Source organism: Mastomys coucha, unplaced genomic scaffold, assembly GCF_008632895.1.
Source record: "Mastomys coucha isolate ucsf_1 unplaced genomic scaffold, UCSF_Mcou_1 pScaffold6, whole genome shotgun sequence".
NCBI classification, from domain to species: domain Eukaryota; kingdom Metazoa; phylum Chordata; class Mammalia; order Rodentia; family Muridae; genus Mastomys; species Mastomys coucha.
Genome location: NW_022196912.1, coordinates 27,691,386 through 27,711,204, shown reverse-complemented (window position 1 = coordinate 27,711,204; position 19,819 = coordinate 27,691,386). Strand labels below are relative to the sequence as shown.

At 45.1% G+C, this 19,819-nt stretch overlaps 1 protein-coding gene across 3 annotated transcripts in view; it reads left to right on the top strand.

The window, feature by feature from the left end:
• The window catches only part of Klhl29 (kelch like family member 29), a 302,932-nt gene that overhangs the window by 60,418 nt on the left and 222,695 nt on the right, over positions 1-19,819 (top strand). The window contains exon 1 of one of the 3 annotated variants that reach the window (XM_031357485.1): positions 18,543-19,208. The exons of the other annotated variants lie outside the window; for them this stretch is intronic. The gene's annotated coding sequence lies outside the window, so the exon portion shown is untranslated. Of the gene's footprint in view, positions 1-18,542; positions 19,209-19,819 lie in introns of those variants that run through there. 3 annotated transcript variants of the gene reach the window in all.

Below are 19,819 nucleotides of genomic sequence, written 5' to 3'. Positions count from 1 at the left end.
GGGAAAAATCACAGCTGACCCTGAAATAGTTGCGGGAACATTGGCTGGAAATGGACCTGAGCCCATTCAGTCTGCCTACCACTGACTGTGTCCTCAAGGCTGAGGTTGTGAGAAGGGCAAGTGTGACCGCAGCCCTGCTGAAAGGAGCCTTTATCACACCACACTTCCTCTTGGTGGCATCTCACAGTGGCTGGTGACCTACAGTGATGTGCTGACCATTAACATCAACTATAAAAGTGACACCAACACATGTAGGAAAATCAGAGGATAGAAGAAAGGGAAATACACCCTTCAACCCAACACACTCACTGGCCATGTGTGTGAGCACCCTTCCCATGTGTAGCCCAGCAAAGCATTGTGAGAATCAGTGGAGTCCACTAGGATACTCAGAACTGAGACCTGGAGAGCTAGCTCAGGGCTTCTGGGCAAAGCACTCAGTTTACACTGAAGCTGTGGTTTCTTTGTGCATTTTTTAATGTTCTTTCTCGTCTGGCTTCGTCTCCCCTGAGTGATTGATTGTAAACTTGTACAGACCAAGAACTGTGTTATGTCCTTTTATAGGAGTGTGCATTTTGTCAGAAACAAGTAGATTTTTAAAATGTTTATGCCTACACTGTACCTTTATTGACCTGTGGATACAGATGTTGTTTCTGGAGACTGTCTGGCAAATGCCTGTGGACGCTGCCTTATTGGCTAGTTGACATAATCCCAAGGAAATTCAGCTGCAACCAAAGCAGTGTTTCTGTGGCTGTCCCTGCTCCCTGGGACTTCTGACATCTGTGTGATGTGACAGAAAACCACTCCCTATATATATTTTAGGGCCAAGGAGCAAGAACTCTACAGTTTCCAGGTGTTGCTGGTACTATGGTTCCCATAGTGGGGATTTAGAAATACTGTTGGAGCACAAGGAAGAATCTCCCTGCTGTGTGGAGGTTCTGGAGAAAGAACCAACTGAGCAGAGCCATCCTTGCCTGGAATGGGGAGCCTTCCTCCAAGGTGCTTGTGAGTCCTGCCTCTCTGAACACTCTGAGTAATGGAATCCAGCGTACCTGATATGCAAAGACACTGTTTCAATTAAGCTAGAGAAGCACAATACATGACCACTGTGTTTTCTATCCCAGCTACCTTATATGAATATTTGAAAAAAAAAAAAAAAAGAACCAAGACCATAAACTAAGAAGAACTTGGTATTTGGCTTGAGGTGTTGTTTTTTGTTTTGTTTTGTTTTGTTTTTCCCTATGAGGAGGAAAATTGAGGCACACTGGTAACGTCTGACTAACGAGGCCCAGCACTTTAGTTACCGTTAGTCTTTTAAACGGAAGCTGTTTGGGAACTCGTATGAAGAGACCTTCTACATGGAAGGATTTGACAGTGCTGGGACCCAAGTCAGTGAGATCTGTACTGGTTATGCCTGTTCCTTAATGGCTGAGGCCCATAGAAGGAGTGACTTATGAGCACTGGCCCGTTTTTTAAAGTGTCTGGTCCACAATTAATTGTTCTATGTTTGTTCCAGGATGGCTCCTGTTTTGTTAGGGCCTTTTAACCTGTGAGTCATCTTTGGAAAAACAGATGTGATTGAATCAGCTCTCCTTTTGAGACTTCTGTTGACTTCCCTTTGCCCAAAGATGAAGCCCAGGATCCTCGACACTGCATCAGACCCTGTAAGCCCAGGATGCTGTCTTTCTTATTAGCCCCCAAGCTCTGCCTCCATCCTTCCCCCAACCCTGTCCCCATAGTAGCAAGACTCAGTGGATTATGCTGTAGGATGAGCTTAGGAAAAGATTAAGCCAGTATGTTTATTCTTTATTTCATATAGTAATTGTTTTTTTTTTTAAAGAATCCTATTTTTATGCTTAGTGGAATGGATTTTACTTAAACCTCCAGGCAGACTCCGTTTAAATTTGTCTAGAAAATGTATAGTCTTGATGTTTTGTGGAACCTTGATATATGTTCTTTACAAAATCCTGGTTTTATTTTTTAAAAAGATGCAGATTATACATTTTAAAGCAGTTATTTAGTCAGCGCTTTCTGATTCTTCCTATAATCATATCAGAAAACAGAATAATGATTCTGTTATTTCGTTTGCAGTCTCCTGTGCCTGCCAGAAGGCCCTTCTCGTAGGTTCTCTGTCATTTTTGCCATTTTTCTGTTCTTGCGATTTTCTCCTAACCCCTCCCTAACCCAGATCTCCATTATGGTATTTTTTTGAACAACAGATATTTCTTGGTGCTTCTAGCTTGTCTGACCTGTGCATATCAAAACCATACCACCCACCCCTAGCACGTGGCACCCAACTGCCTCTTGATTAAAGAGAGTGGGGAGTTTTGTATCAAATTTGACAATGTATAGCAATAGGAGCTGGGATGGGGGACCTATTTACTTCTTCTCTTGTGTGAAACCACTGTGCAATGAGTTTGAAGCTTTTAAAGCTACATCAGTAGTGAATTATAGACTAACCTTCACTCTTTAAATGGCAGTTCTTCTCAAACCTGACTCCCAATTCAGCTGGTGACATCCATCTCTTATATAAACAATAGCAATGGTATATATACAATTAGCTGTAGTTCACTCACGGAATTGGACTGCTTGGTCCATGACCTCTTGGGACTGATTTAAAGCTCTGTTTAAAGAAAGTTAACTGAAAATATATTTTTAAAGTTGACTTACTTTTATTTGTGTGTGTTTATATCTGTATGTGTTTGCATGTGTGTGCATGTCTCTGTGTGTGTGTATGTGTGTGTATGTGTGAGTATGTGTGTATATGTGTGAGTGTGTATATGTGTGTATGTGTGTGTATGTATGTGTGAGTGTGTGTGTGTGTGTATATGTATGTGTTTGCGTGTGTAGACATGAGTGCAAGTACTTCTATAGCCCAGAAGAGGGTCTACCGTATCCAGGAGATGGAGTTCCAGGCAGTTGGGAGCTACTCAAAGCAGGTCCTAGAAAATAGATTACAGTTCTCTACAACAGCAGAAAACGTCCCTAACTTCTGAGCCATCTCTCTAGCCCCTGTTTTTTTTTTTAAAAAAAAAAACAAAAACAAAAACAAATGTTATACATTGTAATTGAGAGTTTCATTTTGAGTCTAATGTTATTCAAACTTAACCAACTTGAAAACTGTGGTTTTGCTCAATTGAGTTGGTTGCTGGTTACTGTTAGAGTGCACACAGTGCATGCTGTCATCAGCCTTGGTTTGTCTGGTTTGCAGGAAGGCCTGTGTTGAAAAAAGAAACAAACTAGGAGCAGAAATGCGTGAATTTATGATATTTGAAGCTTGGAGTTTGTCCAGCTTCCTGCTAAGGAACTTCTTGAGGGCAGGCAGAGGTTTGTTGTTGTATAGTGAAGAGCAGAGGTAGACATGAGTTTCCAAGCCTGTCAATGCTGCCAGGGCCTGGGCAAGCATGCCCAGGCTCTTCTGACTCCAGTGGTTACAAGATGTATCCTCTCCCCCAGACTCACACTCTCCAAAGGCCTCCCGTCCAAATACAGTCACAATCTATGTGAGGAGGGTTAGATATGTCACATGGGAGCATTCCAATCCACCTGACTAGTGACATTGTGGAAAGAAGACCCAGAGGGACCCCAGACAGAAGACCAAGTGAACTTACAAGGAGACAGTAACTGCCTGCAAACTGTGGAGAGGGCCCTCCAGGAGAAAGCCAACTGGCTGACACTGACCTTGGTCTCAACAACTATGAGGAAAACTATTTCTGTTGCTTAAACTCCCAAGCCTGGGCTACTTTGTTATGGCAATCCTAGCAAGCTCTTGAAGCCAGTGTGCCCATCTTAAAGAAGAACCCTTTTTTGCAGCTTCCTGTATAGTAACAGTCCAGCTTCCTCCCTCCTTCATAGCTGGAGAAGTCAAGACAGAGAAGACCCCAGGGCCCTTGGCCCAATAGGCCAGTGCCAGCCAGACTGATCAGGAGCCATTTCCACAGTAGCCAGCCAGGTCCCACGGGCAGAGTGACCATGGAGCTGTGTGGATGACCTAGGAAGAAGCAAGTGGAAGCATTTGTTCAGCGGTCCTTGGAGCAGGGAACCAGCCCTTGTTCAGAGAGGACTCTGTCTCTCTCCTATGGATCCTAACATCTGAGAACTAATTCTGAGACTCCCCCTAGTAAAGCTGCGTGATGTGCGTCTAGCACCCGCAAGTGAGGAGCGGAAACATTCCTCTGCCAGTTGGGCAGGTTTTTGGCGATTTGTGCTCAAGTTGCATTTTCCGTTCCTGCCACACTGCACGCTTCCACCACTTGCAGCTTTGCCACCACTATTGGGGCTCTTTGACAACTTATGAGCTTTAAGAAGTTGGAGTCTGCCCCTGCTGTAAAATACAGAAGAGGTGGCTACTTCTCAGTTTTGAACGTTTCCCAGGATGGCATCTCAGAAGTAACCTTTATAAATGCCAGTTCTCCACAGGGCAGGCCATGGATGAGGTTTTCCTTGTGACCCGCCTCCAGTTCCAAATGTGCTGAAGGACTCTGGGGAAAATCAGAATGGGTAAAGTCAGAAGACAGACACATCTGCAAAAGCCACTGCAGAAGCAGCCAGGAGCAGAAGGGAACAGGGCATCCGTGAACATCACACATGTCCAGGGCAGAAGAGCGTGTGACAAAGTGTATTCAAGACCCTTCCTCGGGTATCTGCTGAGCCCCCGTTTCATGCCTGGCTCAGTGCCACCCTGATCCAGGGTTAAAACCAGACAAAACTGGTGCCAGTCTCTGGAGGAGGACAGAGTAGGACCTGAGGGAGAGAACACAGGGGATCCGGTAAACCCGTGCAGGGTGTCCATAGCAGATGAGATCATCCAGGCTGAAACCACATGGGCTGAACAGGGAATGGCTAGGCCTTTGGGGATGCAGTACCTCTCTTCCTATGGGAAGCAGGTCTGTGAACTCATGCAGATCTGGAGCAGAGGTGGTCAGGGGTTGCTATTTCTTACCTCCACCCTTCCATCCCCCTGTTTCCGCTTCACCCTGAAATGTTCTGTAAAAGTCCTGGGTTGCTTTCTCACTTAGAACCCTTTCTGCAGAGTCAAGACTTCCCCAGAATCACACATTCTCCCCAAGCTGGGTGTGGCTTTAGGGCTGTCACAAAGACTGTGACAAGTCCCACACCAGCCTCTCCCAACAAGAGTTTCCAAACTCAGAAACAGCAGGAATAAGGTCTCCGTAGTCAAATGGAAGATCTGAAAGAGCCACCTCCCAGTGAGCTGAGAAATCAAAAGTCTAGGATTCCCATTCCTGGGGAAGAGGGAGGGTAGTGCTATGATTTGAATAGAAGCTCTTCAGCATGGGTTCTTTTGTTGAAGACCAAGTCCCTAACTGGCAGTAGCACCATTCTGGGGCATGAGCCTAGCTGGGGAAGTTGGTCACTGGGGAGTCCTCCCTGAGATCCCATTGTTTTCCTGTATTCTTTGCCCCCACCTTCTGCCTGTATAAGGTGATCAGCTTTGCTCACCCAGCTCTCTACCTTAGGCTCTGCCTCACCACATGCAGGCCCAGAAGCGCTGGAGCCATGTGATTGCAGAATGTTTATGTTGGGATTTTACTGTATCAACAAACAGCTGAACAGCACTATTGGCGGCTGTGCCCACAGACTTCTCAGTACTGTGCAGATGGCCAGCATTACCTGAGAGATGGAACATTGAAGTCTCTTACCCTACAGACTCAAAGGATCTACTTGAAGCTCCTATCTCCAGTGTGCTCCTTTAAAGCATCTGTTTAGCAAGCACACCCTGAGTGCCTGTGTCTTGCTAGATACTGTTTCTCCAGATCAAAACAGAATTTGAAGGTTTCTTTTGCAAGTCAGTACATCGGGTTTGGAGGACCATATCATGCCCATCACAGCTACTCAATTTGAATAGTTTAAAAGCAGCCATCCATGGTACATGTATGTATACCTGAATGGAGCTTTGGTTTTGGTTTGGTTTTAGTTTTGGTTGTTTTGGGTTTTGGGTTTGGGTTTGGGTTTTAGTTTTGTGAGACCTGGTTTTTCTGTGTAGCCTTGGCTGTCCTGGAACTCGCTCTGTAGACCAGAATAGCCTCAAACTCATAGCGATCCCCCTTCCTCTGCCTCCTGAATGCTGGGATTAAAGGCATGGCCACCACTGCCTGAGGCCTTAGGATGACTTTGGCCGACAGGATGGTTTACTAACCTCTGAACTAGAAACAGATAAAAACAAAAGAGGACGTTGTCTTCTTCAAGGAGCTTGAACTTGAGGAAGGAACTGATCAGAAGTAATTATAACTTATAATCAGGAGCATGTTTCATGGCGCTCTAGGGAGGTTTAATGGAGTCTTAGGTCAAGAAGGGTTTGATGCCTGAGTTAGAATCTGAATCAGTATGGGCATGTTTTGTGACATGACTACAGAGCGCCTACAAGCCACAAGACCGAATGGAATAGTACAGAGTAATTCAGAGAGGCCTGAGATGCTCAGGATGGGAAGCAATGGCTAGTCCATGCACAGCCTTGGCTCACTCCGTACCTCCCATCTTTATCTGCATCTCACGAGAACATGATAGCCGGTTGGGGAAAGAGAAAAACAGGGTCAAAGGGATGAAGTAAAGGGATTGTCCTAAAGAAGGAAGTGGCATAGAAGGCAAAAAAAGGAAGATGTGTCACAAAAGGGTAACAGTGGCTGGATATGGAAGACAGTAGTCTACAGGATGGCTCCTAGGTATTGGGTTGGCAATTAGGTGGTTGATGGTGCTGGCCAGGAAGACAGGAGGTGCTGGGGAAGCCCATGCCTCTTTATTTTTGTTCATTTGGTGTGTGTGTGTGTGTGTGTTAGGAATATACATATATGCATGTTCATGAGAGTGACAGGTGTATGCAGGTTCACATACACATGTGTATATGCATGTAGAGTCCAAAGTTGATGTCAGGAGTTTTTCTAGATTATTCTTCACTTTATTACTTGATGGTATTTCACTGAGCCTGGGGCTCACCAATCCTGCCTACTGTAGTTAGTCAACTCGAGGGTTTATCTGTCTCTGCCTCCCTCCTTAATGCTGGGACTACAAGTAGCCACTGTACCTGCTTGGTTCTTACATGGGGGCAAGTGCTTTATCCAGTCAGCCATCTCTCCAACCTGCTTTTTTATTGTGTGTGCATGTGTGTACATATGCATGTGTATGTGTTCATGTGTGTGCATGCAGGAGTGGACACATGTGTGCTGTGTGTGTAGACAAGAGGGATCTTCTCACTTTCCATCTCATGTTTTGAGACAGTCTCTCATTGAACCAGGAGCTCGCGGATAGCAACACTAGCTGGCCAGTGAGTGTCAGAGATCCCCCTGTTCCTGTCTCTCCAGCACTAGGATTAGAGTGCAGACCATCACACTCTGCTCTTTTTTTTCCCCACATGGATGCTGGGGATTAAAACTCGCTGGTGCAGCAGGCACTTTTACTGAGTGAGCCTAGCTCTGCTTCTCTGTTTTGAGTCGTCTGGGTCAGAGAAAGCCATGATGGTCTTGAATCCCCTTTGAGACAGGGTAGAGATATCACATAAGCAGGGCAGATGCACAGCTGTGGACGGTGGAGGCAGGATGGGAGATAACACGTTTGATGATAGGTCATCAGTCTATGGTGGGCAGTTATTGAACCCCGATCAGAAATTAGATCTTGAGGAAGAAGAGAACAGATTCTGGAAGAGAAGAGGAATAAGGAAATATCCTGAAGGCCCTGGTGCTTAATAACAAGGACGAAAGCTGCATTGTGATAGACCAGAAGGTAGCACTGGTGACGGAGAAAGCAGGCACAGTGAGAGGGGTAAGGATCCCCAGGACTGTTCTCACTGGCCAGGGTTTCCCCAGAGTGAGTGCCAGGCCATGGCCAGTCACTGGGTATCTCAGTTATCGTCCCTGAAGATTGGGCCCCAGCGTCAGAGGCTTCTTGGGATAGCAGACAAGCCGAAGAGCAGAAACTGTCCAATCACAACATGGAGAGAGCCCTGCAGACCTCAGCAGGAGGATGATGGGAGGCAAGGAAGCAGACAAGAAGCCCAGACAGTACTGCCAGAAGTCTCACTGTGGTGTGCAAGAGCTGCACAGGACAAGTAGAGGGGGAATGGGAAGAGGCCGTGGGATTAGAATTCCATTTTAAAGTGATGGGAAACTGGCAGCTAGGGATTTATTCAAAACGCTCGTACATTTATTCATTTTGTAAACTCTGTCTCTCACTTACTTCATCTAAACCACCCACCATACTTTTGAGCAATATGTTTACTATGGACACTAAACTCAGTTTTAGTTTATTCCTTTCTTATGAACAGGAGTTTATTGAGCATTTACTTTATACCAACCCTGAAGCAAGGCCCCAGAGACAGAGACAAGACATACAGTTTAGTTTACTTCACTGATTCTCTGACAAAAGACGACCTTTTTTTCCCACTTCACCTTTAGGGACATGGAGCCAAGTCATCTGTTTTTTATTTCTCTGACTCAAAGGGGAAGAAGTGCTACTGGCACTTAGTGGGTAAAGGCCGGAAATGTTGATAAACATCTTCCAGAGCCTGGGATGGGGAGCACTCATGACCGAGAATACGCAATGTGCGTGTTTAGTTATCTACAGGGCTCAGGGGGTACGTGCTTGAATATGGATAGAGAAGCTGAAGGTGAGTTGCTGATGGGAAAGAGGGGGACGCAGGTATGTACAGATGTGATGTAACCACATGTGACCCAAGCCAGGAGCCTCCAGGAAGTCAGAATAGAGGCACCATTGCTGGTAAGGGCAGAAGTATGAATGTAGCCCTAGAAACCATGCTAGATGCTTTGCATTTTGTCCAACAAGCGAGGAATGACTAGAGAATTCCACACGAGAGGAGCCAGATCCACATCCTTAAGAATGGTAATTTTTTTAAAAAAAATCTTAATAATAATTGTTTATTTTATATTATGTGCATGTGTATTTTGTGCTAGTAACTGGAAGCACAGAGTCTTGACTTCAAGATGAGGTTTATAAACAAACCTGAGCTAGCCTGTGGTTCTCTTTGCATCTCTGTTGGACCTTGGCTCCAGGACCAGCTGTGAGCATCCACAAGACCTCAGCTTATAACTCTTATGTACCAAAGCTTCCTGTGTGTTCCAAAGAGTCTAGGCCTCCAGATTTGAGAGCAGCGGCCTTCAGGCAGCCACGTCAGTTCCTCCTGATTGAGAGTTCTCATGTAGGCACTCTGGCCTCAGTGGCCTTTGCACAGAGCAGTGCTTCAGGGGAGCTTGCTCATGGGGAATCACAGGCACTGCTGCCTTGATCTAGTGTGTGAACTAGTGCCCTCCAGTGACCCCTGTACTGTGTGCCCATGTTCTGCCTCCTCCAGAGGACATCCTACTCCCCCACCATCCAGTGCATCCCTTCTCCTTCATCCCAGGGGGAAAGGTGACTTTGCATAGTAAGTGAAACTTAAAGGAGGCTTTGGCTCCCAAAGCTGTATCCAGTACAGGTCACACTTTCTAGCTGCACTTCTTGTTAGGAGGCTCTGACTGTATTGCCCAGGGGCCAACTGGGAGGGACTCAAGACTTGCAGGTGGAAAGGACTGGAGGGGTCAAGGAGGGGATCAAAGTTTTATCTAAGTTTCCATTGCTCAGGGAAGTCAGGGATGAGTGACAGGTGAGACAGTTCCACCTGGAAATTTTCATTGCTAATTCTCCCATCAGGAGAGAAGCATGGAAACCCACTTGCTTGTTCAATGGACACATCTTAATTCTTTGTGTAAGCAAGAGTGAGGTTTGGGTAGGGCCTAGGAAATCCTACCTATGATGGGGAAGGAACAACTTCCTAAAGAAAATACAGGCACACAGGCACATCAGTGGTTAGCAGAGTTCCCTACAGGTGGTCTATGAAATTGGCTTAAGAGCTGTGAGTCCACAGTCTAGAACTATCCCTATCTGGAAATGAAGAAAAGCCATAGGCCTGGAACTTGATCATAGTTGAGTCCACGGGAGAAGCTAGATCTGATTGCCAATACTTTCTTCTGTCTCCTTCCTATAATGACTTCATTATACAATACAGAATTCTCTGGGTTTCAGTTATCCCATATGCAAAATGAAGGGATTGTCAAACTAAAGATCTTCTGGTTTTCCTGGTGGCTTTGACCTATATATTAAATTCCAACTTTTCCAGGGTGTCAGTCACCCACTTGTAGAACTAAGAAAATTAATTTTATGCCCAGCTTCCCCTTTTACTGAAAATGTCTCAAAAAAAAAACAAAAAAACAACAAAAAACCCAAATATATAGGGTTTTTTTTTTTGCAATACAGATAGAATTTTTCAATTTTTATTTGTACTTCTTAATTACTTGTATTACATATGTTTAAAGTTATAAACGATATAAACTGTTAGGTTATAAACCCTACCTTTCCCACTTACATCTCATGAGTCAATAGTCACACTTCTCCTTCCCAGCTTCACCTCCAGTATATGTGGTTCTGTGTATTTTCTTAATCAGTGGGCTGCTTCTGCATTCCTCTCACAACTGCCCACAGCTTCACTATCCTCAGAGAGGCAGCACTTTGTGAATCTGAGAGTTAGTTAGCCAGCCCTTCCTTGACATTTTTATGGCAAACCATAGGTCTCAGCTCCCCAAAGTGATTTTTATATGTTTTTTCATTTTGGAAGATGCCTTAGAAATGAGTATTTGCAATATCTTGCAACAATTAACCTCTGGTTGGGTTGCTTTTTAAATTATCTGGAAGATTTGTTTATAGGTGTGGAGAGGTGGCTCAGTGTGCCTGCCGCTCTTTCAGAGGATTGGAGTTCAATTTGTAGCACCCAAGTTGGGTGGCTATAGCCCCTTCGACTCCAGCTCCATGGGATCCAGCACCCTTCTTGTGGTCTCTGTTGGCACACATATGTGTGTTCACCCATACACACACACACACACACACACAAATGGAAATAAAATAAATTTCAAAAAATGTTTTTTATACAAAGTAAATTATATACTTGTGTGAAGATGACCTTATGTAACCTAGCACAATATAATTAATAAAGAAAGAAATAAGAAAAAAATGTTTTTGGCTGTACCAAAATGGTGAGGTTATAATCCCAAGACTAATTACTATGGCTATGTCAAATAAATTAATTACTGAGTCCTTTTTACTTTTATACATTCCATTAATTGATATAATTGCCTACATTAAATAAAAGGCATCATACTTTTTTGAGGGATAATGATGGCAGAAAGATGACAATATATAGAGACATAGACAAAAGTGTTAATATGTAGAATTCTCATTTAAAGCACATTAGCTTGTTATATGGCACACTGATGCATTTCTTATTGGCCCCTTGGTCACTGATGCCGGTGAAATAGGTCTCTAAGGAAGTCAAAGGACGGAGCAGGCTGGTTTGCTGGGCCCCCTATGAACTCAAGTCCATGTTTCCTCCATTCCAAATACCAGGAACTGTGAGATCCTTCTGACCCCCTTTCTGTGGACCCTCCACTGGGCTTTTGTGTCAGTTAATGAGCTCGGAGTCATTTGGAAATATGCACTGTGCTCCACAAAAGGAAATAGTAATATAATCAGAAATGATTATACTTCAGCACTTCAGCACTATTGCGACTATTAATGTCCATTATCACTATATTACCTGAAATGTGTTTAACAATCACAGTCACTAATCAGGGTGCCTGTCCTGGAAAATGTGCATTCTCTCTGTCTGGATCACACTAGGTATTGTGCCATTTTACTGTTTTAAATGTTTTTCAGATAATTGGAACCTGCTACCTCAGACTTTGAAAAGTAATGTAGCAGGTGAAGCCCTGAGAGGTTCAAAGCCAGTGCTTCCATCAGGGAAATTATGCAGTTCTCATGCAAAATGATTATAATATTATTCTATGATTACATGGGGGCTGGGGGGTAGTCTGGTTCTGTTAGACTTTTGAAAGTAGCAAATTGAATCCCATCCAAGTAATCAGAGGTTATGAAGCCCCGGCACAGTGTGTTTGCACTTGTTGGAGGCTCCATCTCCAGAGTCCTTGAACCTTTTGCTGACCACTTGGGGCAGACATGGAGTGCCAAGGAGTTCATTCCCTGCCAGTAACCCTCAGCCAAGGACAAATGGAAGTTGAACACAATGTTCCAACTTCCTGGCCTCTCTGAGGAGACCAGAGGAAGATATACTCCCCTTTGCTCTCCAAGGCTCCCCATGGGATTAACTCATGCACCCACACTCTATCGTGTTCAGCTGTGGCAATTGCCATTGGCTCCTTCCCTTTCTACCTTACACCCCCAAAGCCTTTCTGGAGCATCGAATAAGGTACTTGCCTCTCATCCCTCTTCCAGGTTCTGCCCGACCTCCCCACTCTCTGTTCTCTCTTTCTGGAGTTGTCTAGAGTCATACGTTCCCGACCCTATTTGTGGGGGTCTTGGCAATACCTGGACACCTTGGCATTTTAAGTCATCATCTTGAAAAATGAAAACACACAGTGTTTCTTTGGGTCTGGCAGGTGGCAGGCATAATTTCTTTTTTCCCACCTCTTCTCTTAAACATCACTACTCCATTCAAGTGAGGCAAGATGAATTAATCCAGGCCATATGCAAAATGCCCAAGATCAATGCCCTCCCTCTGAACATGTATCCATGTACTCTTAGATAATTTATGTATAATTTTAATAGATTTGTCAACAGCGGCCCTTCTTCATCCAAACAGGCTGCTTGCAGACAGACCACTTAATTTGCTCCTCAATGGTATTTTTCATACATGGTTGCTGCTCGGCCGACAGATACCAGATGATCCCATTATAAACACATTTGACATGGCTTCTGCTGAGGGGATGGGCATACTCAAGGTCTGCTACACTGTGTAGAGCAGTTCACGCCCCCCCACACACACACACAATAGTCTGAGAACAGGCACTGAGCCTGTAGTCACTAGCAGGGCATGTATTACTGATGAGAGTTGAAATCTGCCACTGGAACTGAGGGAGTGGTCACCAGCTAGCAACTCCCACTTCTTACCTGTCTCTGCAGTAGAGAGTTTAGCCCACCTTCCTAGCCCACAGTCTAGCCTTGGGGCAGGCAAGGAGTGTCGGGTGGAGCATTCTGTACCAGTAGTAGATGGAACACGGTGAGAATGATGGACAGGTCTGAGGTGCTCCCCACAGACTTTTAGAGGGTGCTCTGTAGGACTAAGTCCATCTTGCCCACAGTGGCAACTTGCTTGCTAATATACTCATCATTATTTTCTTCTGTCCTTTCTTGAATCCCCATTCATTCATGATGCTTCCTGAATTAACTCCCAAGGAGAGAATTGAAATCTAAATCCTTATTTCAGGACATGGGTCCTTCTGAGTAACTCCCTATCAGTCTGTTCTTTGGGGCTCTCTGATCCTCCAGTGACAAGCCTCTAGCCCAGAGTTCTCCTCTCACCACACACAGTCAGTCCGGCCAGCAAATTAGATGGAGGTGGGTCAAAAATTGGGGCAGAGGCCAACTGGATCTGCTTCCAGCTGACTCAAGTGTTTGACTCAGAGGTGAAGGAGCTCTGTCCAGGTCATCAATTTGGAATGAAGACTAGAAATGGGAGGTGGTAGCTAGGTAATGCCAAGAGTACACTCTATAGAAGGAGTAATGTTCCCTTCCTTCCAAATACTAATAGGGGTGCAGATGAGTTGCTTGAGCCATTTCTGTCCATTGTGGTGATTGCAAGATGTTGCCCAGTATTCCAAAGGAAAAATGTTCTCTGTGTGTGGCAATCTTTGCCACATTTCCTCACAACAGAGGGAGCAGCATCACCTTCTAAATTTTCTCAATGGAGTACGATGTGTGTAATGTGTAATAAAATATAAATAGGCCTTTCAGAAGCATCTATGTGTTTCGTTTTATCAACCTTTAGATGCGTTAAAGCCAAGTACAGTTTTATATGAATTCTAGATGATATGTAGTATTTTTATTTGCTACTTCATTGCTAAATGTTTCATATAAAACTGAAGGAGAAAAAAATACACAGTCCCACATACAAAAGAAGAAGCAGATGGCTAAATGTGACCGTGGGAAGAAGCAGAGAATTAAGGGCCCCTCCTTGCTGGGGAGGGACGGAAGTAGAGTAACTCACTCATTAAGCATTTGCTTCCATGGTATTGGGAGTAGAAGATTAGTCTTTGTATGAATCTACAGGTGTCTTTGTTATTTTTTTATCCTTTAGATGTACATATAAATGAGTATGTATTATTTATAGATGTCTTTGAATTTAGAAACATCAAGCTTAAAAAGAAGTACAGCAAGGAGTATTTGATTCGATGCTCACTGGAGAGTAGAGAGGGGGCTTTCTGCAGGAAGGCTGTGATGTTGGCGGACCTTTGTGAGGGACTTTCCTACTAGCTCTTTGGTGACAGTTCAAGTGTAGAAAGATCCTCGGGCGGAAGAGGACACAGAAGCCAAGGAACTAGGAGAGTGGGGTCACATTCTGTCTTTTCTCCTGGCTAGTCATGTGACCTTGAGCTTACGCTGCACACTTCCTTGCAGTTGTTTTTCCCTGCCTGCATCAGGACACCATCCATGACAGTCTATGGTCTTGACACTGGATGCACTCCCACAGGCTGCCCTGGGTGTGGCCTGACTCACAGTCAATGTTTAGTTTGCACAAGAGCAGTGAGATTGGTGAGCCATAGTGGAGTGGGGTGTGTGTATGTGTGTGTGTGTGTGTGTGTGTGTGTGTGTGTGTGTGTGTGTGTGTGTATGTGTGTGTGTGTCCCACCCTCCTCTGCACATGTACATGTATAATACTGGAGATTCATCTCAGGGCATTATGTATGCTAAGCAAGCACTCAGCCACTGAGCTATACCCCCAGCCCAGCTCCACGGTTTTCAGAGGTTCCATGAAGCCCTGGTACATCCAAGCCACTTACCTGCACATGTTGGTAGCGATCAGGAACACCCGAGTCAGCCTCTCATTCTGTTTTCATTTCCTCGGCAGCTTCTACATTGGCCAAGAAAAACAGCATACTTACAGAAATTCCTGGTAATAACTGCTTTCTGCTTGAGTATGGAGAAACATGCCTGTCTGTGGTTTATTTTTTGAATGGATAATTCATCATATCTGGATAAAAAATCTCATAATCTCCATAGACTTTCTTTCACAATTTTGTTTCCTTTGAGAGTATAGGAACAACCTCAGATCCATTCAAGCAAAATGGCTCTTCAGTGGCTGAGAAAGCAATGCTTCCCAGGTCCATTTCAGGCTAAAAGGGGAGGGAGGGTTCTCCGCTGCTGGCCTTAGAGTCTTAGGCTCTGTGCCTGGACTTTGATTTACCAGTTGCTGGGGATGGTATGAGGCCAGAGACCCAACCTGAACGTGAATGAACTCTCAGAACACCTTGATATTTACTGCTATTGTCCCTTCCAGATGGATGACACTAAGGCGAGTGGGAAAGGTGGGTGGTGGCGTCAGCTGCTGCTAAGTAGCAGAGCTGAGACTTAGACCCAATTGTCCTAGAGCAGCGGTTCGCAACCTCCCAAATGCTGACACACCTTAATACAGTCCCTCATATTGTAGTGACTCCCAACCATAAAATTATTTTCCTTACTATTTCATAACTATGATTTTGCTACTGTTGTGAATCTTAATGTAAATATCTGTGTTTTCCAGTGGTCTTAGGCGACTCCTTGTGAAAGGGGCGTTTTACCACCAAAGGGGTCACGACCCATAGCTGTCTTAGGTGGTACATCTTCTACCTATAATACAAACTTAGCCAACCTGAAACAGTGCATCTGAGACATGAAACTCCAATTGTGCCATGCAACCTATGAGCCAGACTAGAGACCCTAAACTTAGAGAAGGACCCAGGCCTCCCTTATCTCTTTGAGGATGTAGAAATATACAGAGTCTGACGGCTCCTGGGCAGTACCCTCGAGGCTCCTTTCTGCCAATGTTCTTCTTCAAAGCTCTTAAGAAGTCAAGGCCTAGGGAGGTAGAGGATGCTGAGGGAACTTGAGCAGTACCAGGTGCAGCTAAACCAAGGTAACCCATTCCAGACCCTGGAAGTAGGCTGAAAGGTCACCTAGCCCTTCTGTTTCTATACTGTCTCTAGCCCCCTGACATACCCAGATGTGTTCCTAGAGCTTTCTAGTGCTCTAGCTACATGAGTGTTTGGGGTGTGGAATGCAGACACCCCTAAATAACCAGGTAAGTGTTCCCAGGGGAAAACAGGCTTTAGATGCGATGCAGCTGCTGCTCTCATTGGGCCCAGACCTAGTAATGCTTTTGGCTGGATATGAGTTCCCCTGGGACTGATACCTGGTGCTGTGGTGTACCTACTGCTGAGGTATGGGTGTTCTGCAAAGCTCAGCTGAGCCTAGCCAGAGCCAGGGCCCCCTGAGAATAGACTAGAGGCCAGCTTGCCTGTCTGTGGGTTGCTTTCCTTCCATGGCTTTCCCCCTGCCTCCTGGCCTACTGTTTGGTTTCATTCCCCAAGACTCTTCGGCAAGTCTTGATTAAATGTTACAGCCTGGCCCCAGGAGCTGTCAGGGGGGAATCCAGGGTAGAAAACTGTCTGCAGTTGAGTCAGAGCTTTAAAGAGACAGCACCCCCAGAGCCCTGTGAAACAGGAGTGGGCATGACCACTGCACTACTACCTAGATGGGCCTGGACAAAGCAGGGGTGCCATGTGTCTCCCTACACAAGAAAATAAAGGAGCTCACACCCACCCTGGTCTGCTTGGTGCAGCAGCAGCTGGCCTGCCTGTCCGTGAATTAGGGATGTTGGTGCTGCCCTGCCTCTCAGGGCACTTGAGGCGGTCTAATGAGGCAGAGGAGATGCAGAAACGCTCCAAACAGTCCACAGTGCCAGGCAAATGTGAGGCGTCATCATGAAAAGCTTAAATTTATGGGTCTGAAGGAGAAGCAACATCTGGGAAGGAATTATTGCAATTTAAAGGGAGGATGTGGGACTGTTTATAAGTGCGGAATCTGGAAGCAATGTCTGGTTTCTTTTTTTTTTCTTTTCCTTTTTTTTTTTTTTTTTAACAAACTAATTTGTATGCCAGTCAGAAAACTCTGGTGTGACTATCTTCCAGATGTTCAAAAGAAAATTGTAGAAGATGAGTTACATCTTGGATGCATTTTCTGTCTTTCAATAGGCTTCACTGAGCATCTACTATATGCCAGGTGTACCCCTCTGCTGACATCTTGGGCAAGTCAGGCTGTATTAAGTCCAGTTGGTGCTTTCAGTGTCCCCTCACTGTGGCGACTTTAGGAAGTACAAAGGTCCTGCCCCAGTGACAGAAACATCTATATAACCATGTGATGGGGACAGAGGTTGTGTGCTGCCATTGACTGGCGCATCATTGTGAATTTCTGAAGGGTTAGCTGTTTAACAGGGAAAATAGTTTGGGTGTGATCTGCAAACTTTACTTTCTGAAATGCTTCAGTCTAGATTTCTAGCAGTTTTGGTAGCATAATAGGATCCATTCAAGACATGAGCACCCCATTTTTTTGTGTGTCTCCATTCTTTTCACTCCAAGACAATGAGTCTAAGGAATGGGGCCACTGATACCAGGTTGGCCTGTTTGGAAGGCTACATGGGCAGCATATGTGCGAAAGTGTGACAGTCCTGCATTTTCAGGCAGTGTCTATGCTCCAGACTGTCCTGGGAAACTTCTAGGAGGAGGGGCAGATGAATGTCCAGTTACGGAGAAGAGCTGGGGAGTCTGAGATCAGGACACTAGGAAGAGCACAATCTCTGTAGCAGCCACAAAGCTACTTCCAGGAGCCTGCTGTTGTCATAAGGCTGGTGTGACTTGGCTCAAACTGACACCACAGAATGCCACAGTCTGGGAGGTTTCATCATTGAAAATGACATCATGGTTCTGCAAGCTGGAGAATCCCAGAGCGGTCCTCAATAGGCAGCTTCTAGAGGAGTGCTCTGCTGGCCTCGGGCTGAAACCCTCACGGGGAGATGTGGGGGAGACCTGTTAATGACGCTCCATCTTTATGAAGGTACCAGTTCAAACGTTGTGTCAGGTTGGGTCCACAGTTATAACTGCTGTTGTGAAGTCCCTACCTTCAAATACAGTTAGGTAGGGCATTAAGGCTTCAACATAAATGGGCTTGGGGACACACCAATCAGTCTGTATAGTAAGATGAGAGATGAAGTGGCCAAATTCAAGCGTCAGTAGTATAAGCCAATAATAGCTAATGTGTCTGCTTAGCATTCTGAACAGTGAGTGTTCTGTGTGTCACAGAGGAGAGAGGGAGAGAGGAATCAGGGTTTTCATGAAAGGTAGGTGGTGAAAGTCGTGCCCTGAAATAATCTAAAATATCGGGGTATTTTTGTACACAGTCAGCTCATGAATATCTATTATTGTTGTCTTGATGGAGAGAAAAAAGGACAGAAAGTTGACCCAAGGATGGGTAAAGATTGGTCCCTGGAGTTAGGAGAGGGTGAAAAACTTCTCACACATCAATGTCTTCTGGCTCCGAAGCACTCTGACAAAAATCTTCCTCTTCAGAACTTAATTCCTCTTATTAGGAAGAATTTAAATGTCATTTAAACTCAACTTTTGTCTTGTGGGGCAGAGGATGATAATGAAGAGTCTGAGTGGGGAATGCTGGGTTAATCATCTTACTGATTGCAAAGAACTGAAGAGAGTTGCTCACTGTTGACAAGCCGGAAGCAGGTGGAGGAGGGGAACTTTGAAGACACCTGACCCAACCAGGATGTCTGGGGGCAAAGTGAGGTGTAGATTCACCATGGGCTGACTGAAATGAGGGTGGTCCCTACACCTTTAGTCTCCTTTTATTCAGTTCAGGTGGTGACTGTGCAGCAACTAAGGATCCCTATAGGATCCTTAGTGACAAGCCTATCCATCCTCATCCAGAACAAAGGTATATAAACATCCAGAGTTCCAGTTCTGTCTCCCTATTCACTTTCTATGTGACTCGGGATGCCTCTTATTTGCTGAGAACCTCTGTTTCCTCACTTGTAAAATGGGGACTAATAAAAATATTCAGTTCATCAACTTGTTAGGAAAGGTAAAGGAGAAAATGTGCGGGAGCTGGATTTTGCAAACCTCAAGCATCGTGGAAATTTTGTTATTTCTCTAAACAGGCAGCATGGCCCCAGCAGACACAAGCTTGCTTTGAAGAATACATGTCCACAATCAAGCTTGCCAGGCAGGCCGTTGCTAGCCGTTGAAAACAAGTCATGGATCTCATCAGTGGCCAACTCTGGACCTTAATGGAAATGGGAAATCTCTGCATGATGCCAGGTGGACTTTCAGAGTGTGCTCTGTCTTTGCATCCCCATTCTCTGTTTTAAAAGCAGAGCCTTCCGGACCCCTCGGCCCAGTGAACTGTTGTGAACTTAATGGATAAACCTGATGCTTATTTTTGTATTGGCAAGGTGCCTGCAGGCTTTGGTGAGCCCATGGTTGATATTATTAATGGATGGCCTGTTTTTCTGTCTTCTTGAAAGAAGGCAAGTATGAATGAGTGTTCCCTCTATGGGATGTGTTTGGAGTGGATGTCTGAGCCTCGTGCCAAGACTGCTGGGGAATCCTGCATCCAGGCTGGCAGTAAGTAGGCTTGAGGCTAGTTTTCTCCTTTCAGCTTATAGCCTCCAGCTCCTTTCCTTTGGTTTCCAAGAAAGAGGGAATCTCTGTTCCCTAGCCAGCCAAGGGGTGTTGGACTGCTGAGTGCTAGAACCGTAATTGGGGTGTATGGTCAAGAGTCAGGCATAGCTGCTTTCTGATCCTGTATCAAACTGGAGACTCCCTAATTGGTTTCTCTTCTCTGCAGGCAGTTTCTCTCCAGAAAAAAAAAAGTGTCTTTTATAGAGATGTTAAAAACTCCTAGGGCCCTTGTTTATAATTCTCTGGCT